Source organism: Marmota marmota, unplaced genomic scaffold (genome assembly GCF_001458135.2).
Source record: "Marmota marmota marmota unplaced genomic scaffold, marMar, whole genome shotgun sequence".
In the NCBI taxonomy this organism is placed as follows: domain Eukaryota; kingdom Metazoa; phylum Chordata; class Mammalia; order Rodentia; family Sciuridae; genus Marmota; species Marmota marmota.
In genome coordinates, this window is record NW_026000254.1 from 1,737,376 (window position 1) to 1,748,319 (window position 10,944).

At 36.3% G+C, this 10,944-nt stretch overlaps 1 pseudogene; it reads right to left on the minus strand.

Moving 5' to 3' along the window:
* Positions 1-2,572: 2,572 nt before the first annotated feature.
* On the minus strand, positions 2,573-5,056 carry LOC125614249 (annotated as a pseudogene).
* Between the last annotated feature and the right edge of the window lie 5,888 nt (positions 5,057-10,944).

Consider the following 10,944-nt stretch of genomic DNA (forward strand, 5'->3'; position numbering starts at 1 on the left):
TATGTCCTTGGAATGAGGTAGGTACTGGGATGTCCTAACCTTTATCTTTTTTATTCAGTATGTAGTATGCTGACTTTAATTCTTTTGGGTAAATACAAAGAATGTTATAGCTGTCTCTTATCTCCATAGTGTTTGCACTAATTTCCAATCCCACTAGCAGTGTATAAGTGTTCCTTTTCCCCCATATCCTCACCAGCATTTATCATTATTTGTATTCCTGATGATTGTCTTTCAGGATTTTTATTCAGGATTGTTTGGCTATTAGGGGTCTTTTGTGCTCCCTTTGAATTTCAGGATTGGGTTTTTTTTCTAGTTCTGTGAAGAATGTCATTGGTATTTTGATGGTGATTTCACTGAATCTATAGATTTTGGGGGGTACTATGGACATTTCAACATTATTAATTCTTCTAATCCATGAACATGCAAAGTATTTCCATCTTTTGTGTCTTCTTCAATTTCTTTGATCAGTGATTTGCAATTTTCATTATAGAGTTCTTTCACTTCCTTGGTCAAATTTATTCCTAGGTAGATTAATTTTTGTAGCTGTTATAAATAGAAATGCTTTAGTGATTTTTTTTTAGTTTTTTTTTAGTTGTTGAAAGATACTTATTTTATTTATTTACACGTGGTGCTGAGAAATGAACCCAGTCCCTCACTCATGCCAGGCAAGTGTGCTACCACTGAGCCCCAGCCCCAGCCCCTGCTTTAATGATTTCTTTCCCAGTAATCTCATCATTGGGTATAAAAATACTACAACTCTCATGACAAATTTCATCCTGCATATGTGTGTGTGTATGTGTGTGTGTGTGTGTGTGTGTGTGTTGGGATTGAACCTTGAACCCCAGAGGTACTTTACCACTGAGCCACAACTCCAGGCCTTTTCACTTTTCTTTTGATACAGGGTCTTCCTAACTTATCGAGGTCAGCCTCAAATTTGTGATCCTCATGACTCAGGCTCTCAAGTTGCTGGGATTACAGGTGATCTGGCTCTGTGTATTTTTTTTGAAAAAAAAATTGGTATAGTTAATTCTGAGTATCTTTCATATACCCACATAAGCCACACAGCTTTAACCACAGCTTATCTGAGTCTTAGTTGAATGCCTTTGTTCTCTCTGAATGCAAGATGAATGGAGTTCTTTAAGGAGTTGTCACAAAGTCATCTCCTATTTCACAAGGCTATTTCCCACTTGTCTCTCCTGGGAGGCTGTCATGAGAGACTTTTTCATTATATTATGAGTTCTGGAAAGGTATAGAGCTTTCTGTCTCACCTCTGTGATAATAGAGATGCAGACTGTAAACAATTTAGCTGAAGTCTAGAGTTGACTTCTCAGTACTGGAGTATCCCACAATGTATGTGGTAGTTATATGGCTCCTTTTAGTTTGATATTGTTCTTTTGGGTTTGTGGGACAAAAACTATAATGAGCTGAAAACTTTGGCTATTCTTCCATTGTCTATGTAAGTAATAAACTGTGTGAATCTAAAAGATGCTCATTCTATCTATTGGCTAAATGAGTCAGAACTTTGCCTTTGCCTTCTCACATTTTGTATATGCTTGACAAGGACATTGATTTTTAGAAACATGGCTTTATTTTATTTATACTTTTGTTGTATTTACTTATTTTTATGTGGTGGTTAGGATCTAACCCAGGGCCTCACTCATGCTAGAGGAGCGCTCTACTACTGAGCCACAACCCCAACCCCACCCCACCCCCCTGGACATTTTTAAGGAGCCTTCTGTTTTATTGGTCATTGTATTCACAGTGCTAAATGAAGGACCCTCAAAGATTGCTAACTGATTCTTTATTATGATATATCCTACCAGTATTTTCTGAAGCTACTGTTGGCATTTGTATGTCCTGGTACTGAAATGCTAGAACTGTTTGTTTACATCCCGAGAGAAATATAGCACACATGTAGCCTTCCAGTTCCCCAGAACTTTCAACTTAAGAATTCTAGGAACATTTGGAAACAATTGATCTATCCTATTGACCTCAGCTGAGAAGTAAGGCTGTAGGGTCTGGAAATTACACAAATAGCTATTGTGAATGGAACTGTTTTCTTAATTTCTTTTTCAGATAGTTAACTATTGTTACACATAAATACTACCAACTTTTGTATATTGACTTTGTGTCCTGCAAATTCACTCAACTTGTTTATTAGATCTAATCATTTTTATGAATTCTTCAGGGGTTTTTTTAAACATACAGATTTATCACTTTATTTATCATTATCATTTGAAGCTTGATTTATAAACTATTTGAAGTATTTAAGAATTCTGTATTGTAAGAATCAAAGAGTACAATTATCCATTGCTTCATGGGTTCAAGTTATATATATTAAAAACAAATGGCATTTTTTCCATGAGGAAACTATACAATATAATAAATGACAAAGGACCCAAAAAGCAGTTTTTCATCATTTTCAGGATCTAAACAAACATTCTGAATGTTCATAGCTCTTTTGTTATATTATTTTATATTCAAATATCTATCTACATTCTGAGTCAATTACTTGACCAAAACAATTTAGGAAAATAATTAGCTTTGTAGCAAAAGATTTTCCATCTACAAGATCACATTCAAAGGAATTCATGTTGCAATGCTGACAAAATCTGCTGGCTACTATGGAACAACATGCAGTGTGCCCACTACATTGACAAATGTGGTAGGTCACTTGGGTACAAACATGGAATAGTTATGCATAGTTCATCCAGGACAGTGCTGGCTCCCCAGCTAAAATAACCCATGAAATATAGCACATTAACTGCAGTTGATTTGGTTTTGGGAAAACCACATTGAGAATTACAATACAGTATATTTTCATCCCACCCTCAGTCATTGACAGGAATTTTGTTGGCTACCATGCTGTTTACTTTGTGGATGGTGGTAGTAAATGAAGGAAGACAGATTTCCTCAGAATTGGTAATAAACTGTGATCCCAACTCTTCCCATTTTTCAGATACTACCAAATCTTTGTATAAATCAGTAGATCAAATGAACAAGAAATTTCCAACCTTGGTAGAAACGTCACTGTCCCATAATCTGACTGATCACTGAATGGATTTCATCCTGGATAGCTTTCTGAGACTTGTCTCTGGGAGCACTGTCGTCTTTTGCAGTCTTGTCACAATATCAAATTGCCACCTTTTGAGGAGCTCCCTGTTTTTGTTCTTTGAGATGACCACCACCAGCTTCTGAAATGAGCACTTGTAGAGACAATCTTTCAGCTGATCCACCACACTGTTGAGATACTTTATGAGTTCAGTGTCCGTAGTTACCAGCAGGGTGAGTCCATACTTCTGTACTCAAGTGAAGGTTTCAGAGGGCTATATGCCACATGTTACAGAATACTGTTGATGTCATGATCTCTGTGGTCCCACTCAGGGTGATGCTGGGCTTCTGGGACAGCTACAGCACCATGGCGAGTCCATGACCAAGATGAGTGCTAACCTGAGGCTCCAGCCACCCAATTCAAAAGTCAGGTGTTTTTTTTTTAAATATATTTAATCATGTATATAGTTGTGACTCTGATCCCGGGGGTCAGGGTACAACACTGGCATTGCCAGGGATAAAGGAGACATGTTCCAAAGACTCTGGCCCTTTGTATCAGAGTACCTTTGAAATTAAAGTCCCAGTGCCAACATGGCACAACATTAATTCAAGAGAGAGGGTACTGCATCATGATGACTCTGAACCCTGGAGCGGTGAGACACAGCAGTGGCCTAGGCTCTGTGAGGATGGGTGCATTGGTAGCAAGCACCCAGAATGGTAGATTGCAGCAGTGGTGTGGTTCTGAGAAGGGTGAGTGAATGGGAGGGAGCAGTGTAATGTTGAATTAATACCCAGTGAGGTGGTGTGCTTCATCAGCTCAGACTCTGGAGGATTGGGCCAGATCCAAGGACAGGGGCATGGTTGCTATTTGACCCAGAGGACAGGGTGATACAGATCAGCAAAGGCTGTTTCTCTGAGAAATTAGGGGTCATGATAGCTTGGGCACCAGGGTTGCAGCTGCTCTCCTGGATCAAGGCTCCATTTCCCTTGGATAGAGCACCAGGATGGGTCAGGTGCCAAAGGGGTGTGACTGGTGGGTATGTATTTTGTGAAGCCAGAACAATAGAATGGGTCATATGATGAAGTATTGTATGGCTACTCTGCTGGTTCAAGGTTGGCTTCTCCACAGGCAGAACCACCTGTTCCTTGGAAGCAGATTGCCATATGGACTTGGGCACTGGTGTCCCAGCTGTTCTGCTGGGCCTAAGATTTGAACAGCTCATACTGGAACACTGAAGTCACCAAAATGGGGAAGATGGAGTGCCTCCTAGGCAGGGTGTAGGGAGTTGTAGTGGCTCATTTGAGGAACAGTCCAATGATATCAGTCTCAGGGATGAAATAATTCCGTGGCTACTGGCCTCCAGAACAGAATGTATGCTAGGAATGGTTCCAGTTTTAAGATGGCACCATGCAATAGCAGCTTGGGTTACAGGGGAAGCAAAATGTGGGATCCTTCTCTACAGTAATGCAGTTGTGTGTACTCTAGGCAGATCCCTAAACTGGACTCAGGACCTGTGAGGAATTCCCCATACCAGAGACTACTGGTATCCACCACAGAAGAGGAGACTATTGGGAGCCTCCTTATTGCTTTTTCACAAGAGGGAGAAGTTGCTCCAAGCTGATCCCAACTAGGAAGACAAAGTGGCAGAAGCGAGTGTTTGATCCCTTCTCTATGCAGTCATTCTGAGTTTCTGTAATCCACAGGGTTTCTTCCATTGCCTTGCCATAGTCCAATGGTCTTTTTTGGATACAGTAGTCAAAATGTAGTTGCTTAATTGTTGTTTGGGTCTTTTCCTGTGTGTGCAGCCAGCCTTAGGCACCTGTAATTAGCCATCTTGCTGATATTGCTCCCTTTGTTTTCTGGGTACTTCCTTACTTTCTTTTACTACAAGATGATTCAGTTTTGTATTTCTTCCACTCCAACCCTTAGAATCAGCCATTTATCCAGAGGACTGGTTCCTTCTATTGGAGAATATTATTTAGAAACAAGGATTTGGGTGTTGGGTTTGCTAATTGTTATTGAAGTGTCATTTTTTTTTCCTGACCTTCTCAGCAAGCAGAATTAGGGAATATATTTCTTCTGTATAACAAGTCATGAGTACAAATATCTTTCTTTTGTTTGTGTTTATTCATCTGTATATGTATTAAGATAAATGTGATTTCATATTAAGTTTTTGACTCCACTCCAGGTTTAGTCCTAGCCTACCATATGCTTATCTATAACTTCCCTCTCTGATGACAAGAAGTTTAGCTATCACCATCTACCATTCATTTACTTATTTTCTCAATCTTGGTATGTACAAAAAAGGTTTTAGGCATTGTTAACCCATCCAATGATGAGAAAAGAAATTTACTACCTAGAATACATGATGTATATACAGCTTTTTTATCTTTAGTTGTATCATTTTTAGTCAAAACAATTTCCTAACAATACTTAGATAAACTATTCATTTCCATCCTTTACAAGATTTTTTAGGTGATTTTATTCTTCAATTCTTTCTTTATCCATCATCATACAACTGAATGTGATTGTAGCATACATTTGTAATAAAGTTAGATTCATTTGTCATGGCCTTTATTTCATTCAGGGATCCCTGTACATTCTGGTTAATTCTTTGTTTGCATATATTGAAGTACACTCTTTGTGATGTATAGCTCTATGGGTTTTGACAAAGGCATAGAGACATCTACCCACCATCTTAGTAACACAGAGAACAGTTCTACTACCCTACATTTTTCTGATTATTCCCTTTGTAGTTTACCATACTCCCCTCCACCAAACTCTAGGAATCACTGATCTGTTTTCCATCCATATAGTTGTGTTTTTCACATAAAAAATAAATGCATGTAATAGGTATTAATAAAATACTGTTTGTTTATCCATTACTCTGTTGAACTTCTTGGTTGCTTCTTGATTTAGTGAACATGAATGATTTTTTTCAACATTTATTTTAGGATGTTGTGTAAACATAAGCATTTAGTTCACTTGGGTACATAGCAAAGAATGAGATTGCTGATTGAATGGTAAGTCTTTGCCTAAGTTCACTAGAACCTGCCAAATTATTTTCCAAAGTAGATGTACTATTTTGCATTTCTACTAGCAATAAATGAGAGTTCCTGTTGCTCTATAGCCTTGCTAGAATTTGGCATCATCAGTTAAAACATTTTTTTGCCGTTCTAATAGCTGTGGCCTAATATGCTTTTCCTTGATTAAAAATAATATTTTTTTATAATTTTTATTGTTGGTTGTTCAAAACATTACATAGTTCTTGATATATCATATTTCACATTTTGATTCAAGTGGGTTATGAACTCCCATTTTTACCCCGTATACAGATTGCAGAATCACATCGGTTACACATCCACTGATTTACATATTGCCATACTAGTGTCTGTTGTATTCTGCTGCCAATTAAAAATAATATTAAGCATTTTTTGAAAGCATGATCAATATAATTTATTATTGAGGAAATGCAAAATAAAACAATACAAAATATTACTACATAATGTGGAGCATTTTTAAAAAATTATGTTTTGAAATAATTTATAGGTTCACAATATGTTGATAAAAAGTATAACAGTTGAATTTGAGTTACCTGTTATAACCACAAGATAATTTATGTAAGTCCTAAGACAACCACAAAAATAATACCTATAGAAGTTACACAAAAGAAAAGAAGTTACACGAAAGAGATTTCAAACCATATCAATATAAGAAAAAATCAACAACCAAACACAAAGACAGAAAGAGAAGAAATGATATAAAATAGAACTATAAGACTAACAAGAGCCTAATGGCAATAGTAAATACTTCCCCATCAATAATTACTTTAAATGTAAATGGATTAAACATGCCATCAAGAGATACAGAGAAACTGGTTTAAAAATAGAGAAGAATGTCAAGTATTTGCATCTATAAGAAACTCACATTAGATCTAAGCATACAGATAGGTTTGAAAAAAAATTTCATGCAAATGGTCAAACAAAAGAGAACAGGGATGACTATACTTATGTCAGACAAAATAAACTTTAAGTCAAAAAATATCATGAGAGATTAAATTAGGACATTTATAATAATAAAAGTATCAATTCACCAGGAAGATATTACAATTATAACTATATACACCAAAAATCAGAGCACCTAAATACATGAAATGAACATTAATAGACATGAAGGCAAAAAAAAGGCAGCAATAAAGGAAAAGGAGAGTTCAAGACCCCAATTTCAGTAGTGAATACAGCATTTAGACAGAAAATCAATAAAAAAACAGAGGACTTGAATAGCACTGCAGACAAAATGGACCCAACAGACATATACAGAGGATTCTATTCTACAACAACAATGCATATTCTTTTCAACTCACATGCAGATTTTTCCAGCATGGATGACATGATAAGTCACAAAATAAGTGTTTGCAAATTTAAGAAGTTTAAAATCATACTAAGTATATTTTAGGAGAAAATGAATGGAACTAGCAATCAACAGCAGAAGGAATGCTGGAGAACCCACCTATACAGGTAAATCATGTAATGCAATCTTGCAGAACCATTGAGTCAGAGAAGAATCAAAAAAGAAAATTCGAAAATACCTTGATACAAACAAAAATCAAAACACAACATACCCAAACTAATGTAATGTAGCAGAAACAGTACAGAGAAAAGTTCATAATAATAAATGCCTGAATTGAGAAGTAAGAAAACTCAAATAAATAATCTAAATTACACCCCAAGGAATTAGAAAAAAGAACAAATTGAGCCTAAGGTTAGAAGAAGGAAGGAAATAACACATACATGACATAGAAAATAGAGAAATGGTGGAAAAAAATCTATGAAACTATTAACAGTTTTTTTTTAATTTTTTTTTGTACCAGGGATTGCACTCAGGGGCACTCAACCACTGAGCCACATCCACAGCCCAGTTTTGTATTTTTTAGAGACAGGGTCTCACTGAGTTGCTTAGTGCCTTTGCCATTGCTGAGGCTGGCTTTGAATTCACGATCCTCATGCCTCAGCCTCTTGAGTCACTGGGATTACAGGTGTGTGCCACTGCACCTTGCCTACTAACAGTTTTTTGTAAGATCAACAAATTGACAAATTCTTGAATAACTAAGAAAAGATGAGGGAAGACTAAAAATCAGAAATGAAAGAAGAAATATGACAACTGATGCCAGAGAAGAACAAAGGATCATAAGAGACTATCATAAAAAATTAATTATATGTCAATGAACTAGACAATCAAGAAGAAATTAATAAATTCCCTAAAACATTCCTTTGATGATCAAATCATGAAGAAGTAGAAAGTTTTAATAGACTGAAAACTAGTATGGAGATTGAATCAGTAATCAAAAGCTTGTTAACAAAGAAAAGACCAGAACCAAAGGGTTTCATTGGGAATTTGCATTGCATATTTAAATAACTCACAAACTTTTTCTTCAAGCTCTTTCAAAAAATTGAAGAGGAGGTTACTCTCATTTTATTGGTACAGCATTACCTTGATACAAAAGTCAGATAAAAACGACAAAAATGAAAACTACAGGTCAATATCCCTGTGTGAATATATTTTCCATTGCTATACCAAAATGACTTACACTGGGTACTTTTTTTTATAAAGTTTATTTAGCTTATAGTTCTGGATACTCAAGAACATGGTGCTAACATCTGCTTATCTCTAGAGAGAACTTAATGTTGAATGGAATCAATGGCAACAGCATAAATGGAAGAGGTCAAAAGTCAAGGCAAAAAACCAGAGAGAGATTTAGTGCTCAGATTTAAACTTTTTTATAACACCATACTCTGGAGAAAGCCAACTCATTACACATGCTATTATTAATCCCATCTAAGGGCAATGTCAGCAATGATCCAAACTCCTTTCACCTAGGCCTCATTTCTTAAAGTTTCTAACAGTTCAATGCCACCATAGTGAGGATCAAGTTGCCAACACAGGAACCCTTGCAGGGGTGGGGGACCACAACCCAATCCTTACCATTCTATCCTTGGCACACAAGCGTAATTGTCCTTCCCCAAATGAAAAATACACTCATTTCATCTCAAATAGTCCCCAAATCTTAACTTATTCCATCATCACTCAAATGTTCTAGGGGTGAATCTGTCCAAAAAATCTTCAAAACAGTAACAACAAACAACAAAGTTATCAATGGGTACAGTGGCACATGCCTGTAATCCCAGTGGTTTAGGAGGATGGTGCAGGAGGATTGCAAGTTCAAAGTCAGCCTCAGCAATTTAGAGAGGACATGAACAACTTAGCAAGACCCTGTCTTAAAAAATAAGAAGGGCTGGGGATGTGGCTCAGGGTTAAGTGCCCCAACAAGTTCAATCCCTGTTACCAAACAAAAACAAAAACAAAAACCTGCAGTTATCAGTATAGGGTTGTAGCTCAGTGATAGAGCGCTTGCCTAGTATATATGAGGCCCTGGGTTTGATCCTCAGCATCACATAAAAATAAATAAATAAAAATAAAGATATTGTGTCCATCTACAAATATATATATGTAAAAAAAATTGAAATATTATCCAGCCTTAAAGAAGAATGAAATTATGGCATTTGCCAGTAAATGGATGAAGCTGGACAATATCATGCTAAGTGAAACAAACCAATTCCCCAAACCAAAGGCTGAATGTTTTTTATGATATGTGGATGCTAATTCACATTAAAGGTAGGGGTGCTAGGAAAGAATAGAGGTACTTTGGATTAGACATAGGGGAGTGAAGTGAGGGCATGGGTGTTGGAAGGGTAATACAATGAATCAGACATTATTACCTTATATGCATATGTTATTACGAGACTGGTATAATTCTATATCATGTACAACCAGAAGAATGAGAAGTTATACTCCATTTAAGTATGATGTATCACAATGCATTCTTCTGTCATGTATAAATAATTAGAACAAATAAAAAATAAAATGTGGAAAAAAAACCCAGTTATCTAATTCCAAGATACAATGGTAGAATGGAAATAGAATGAACATTTCTATCCCAAAATGGAGAAATAGGGAAATAGAAATGAGTAACTTCTCCAAAGCCAGACTGAAACCCAGTAGGACAGAAATTAAATTTTATTTATTTATTTATTTAAATTTTTGTACATGACAGCAGAATGCATTCCAATTAATAGTACATATATAGAGCACAATTTTTCCTGTTTCTGGTTGTACATAGAGTCACACCATTTGTGTCTTCATACATACTTAGGATAATGATGTCCATCTCATTCCACCATTTTTCCTACCTCCATACCCTCTCTCTTTTCCTCCCTCCCCTTTGCCCTATTTAAAGTTCCTGCATTCCTTCCATGCTCCCCCCCTCACCCCCATTATGGATCGGCATCTGCATATCAGAGAAAACATTCAGCCTTTGTTTTTTTGGGATTGGCTAACTTCACTTGGCATGATATTCTCCAATTCTTTTACCTGAAAATACCATGATTTTATTCTCTTTTCATGCTGAGTAAGATTCCACTGTGTATATATACTACAGTTTCTTTATCTATTCATTGGTTCCACAATCTAACTATTGTGAATTATGATGCTATAAACATTGATGTGGCTATGTCACTGTAGCATTCTGTTTTTAAGTCCTTTGGGTATAAACTGAAGAGTGGGATAGCTGGGTCAAATGGTGATTCCATTCCAAGTTTTCTGAGGAATCTCCATACTGCTTTGCATATTGGTTGCACCAATTTGCAGTCTCACCAGCAATGTATGAGTATGTCTTTTTCCCCACATCCTCACCAACACTTATTGTTGTTTGTATTCTTAATAGCTGCCATTCTGACTGGAGTGAGATGGAATCTTAGAGTAGTTTTGATTTGCATTTCTCTAATTGCTAGAGATGTTGAACATTTTTTCATATATTTGTTGATTGACTGCATATC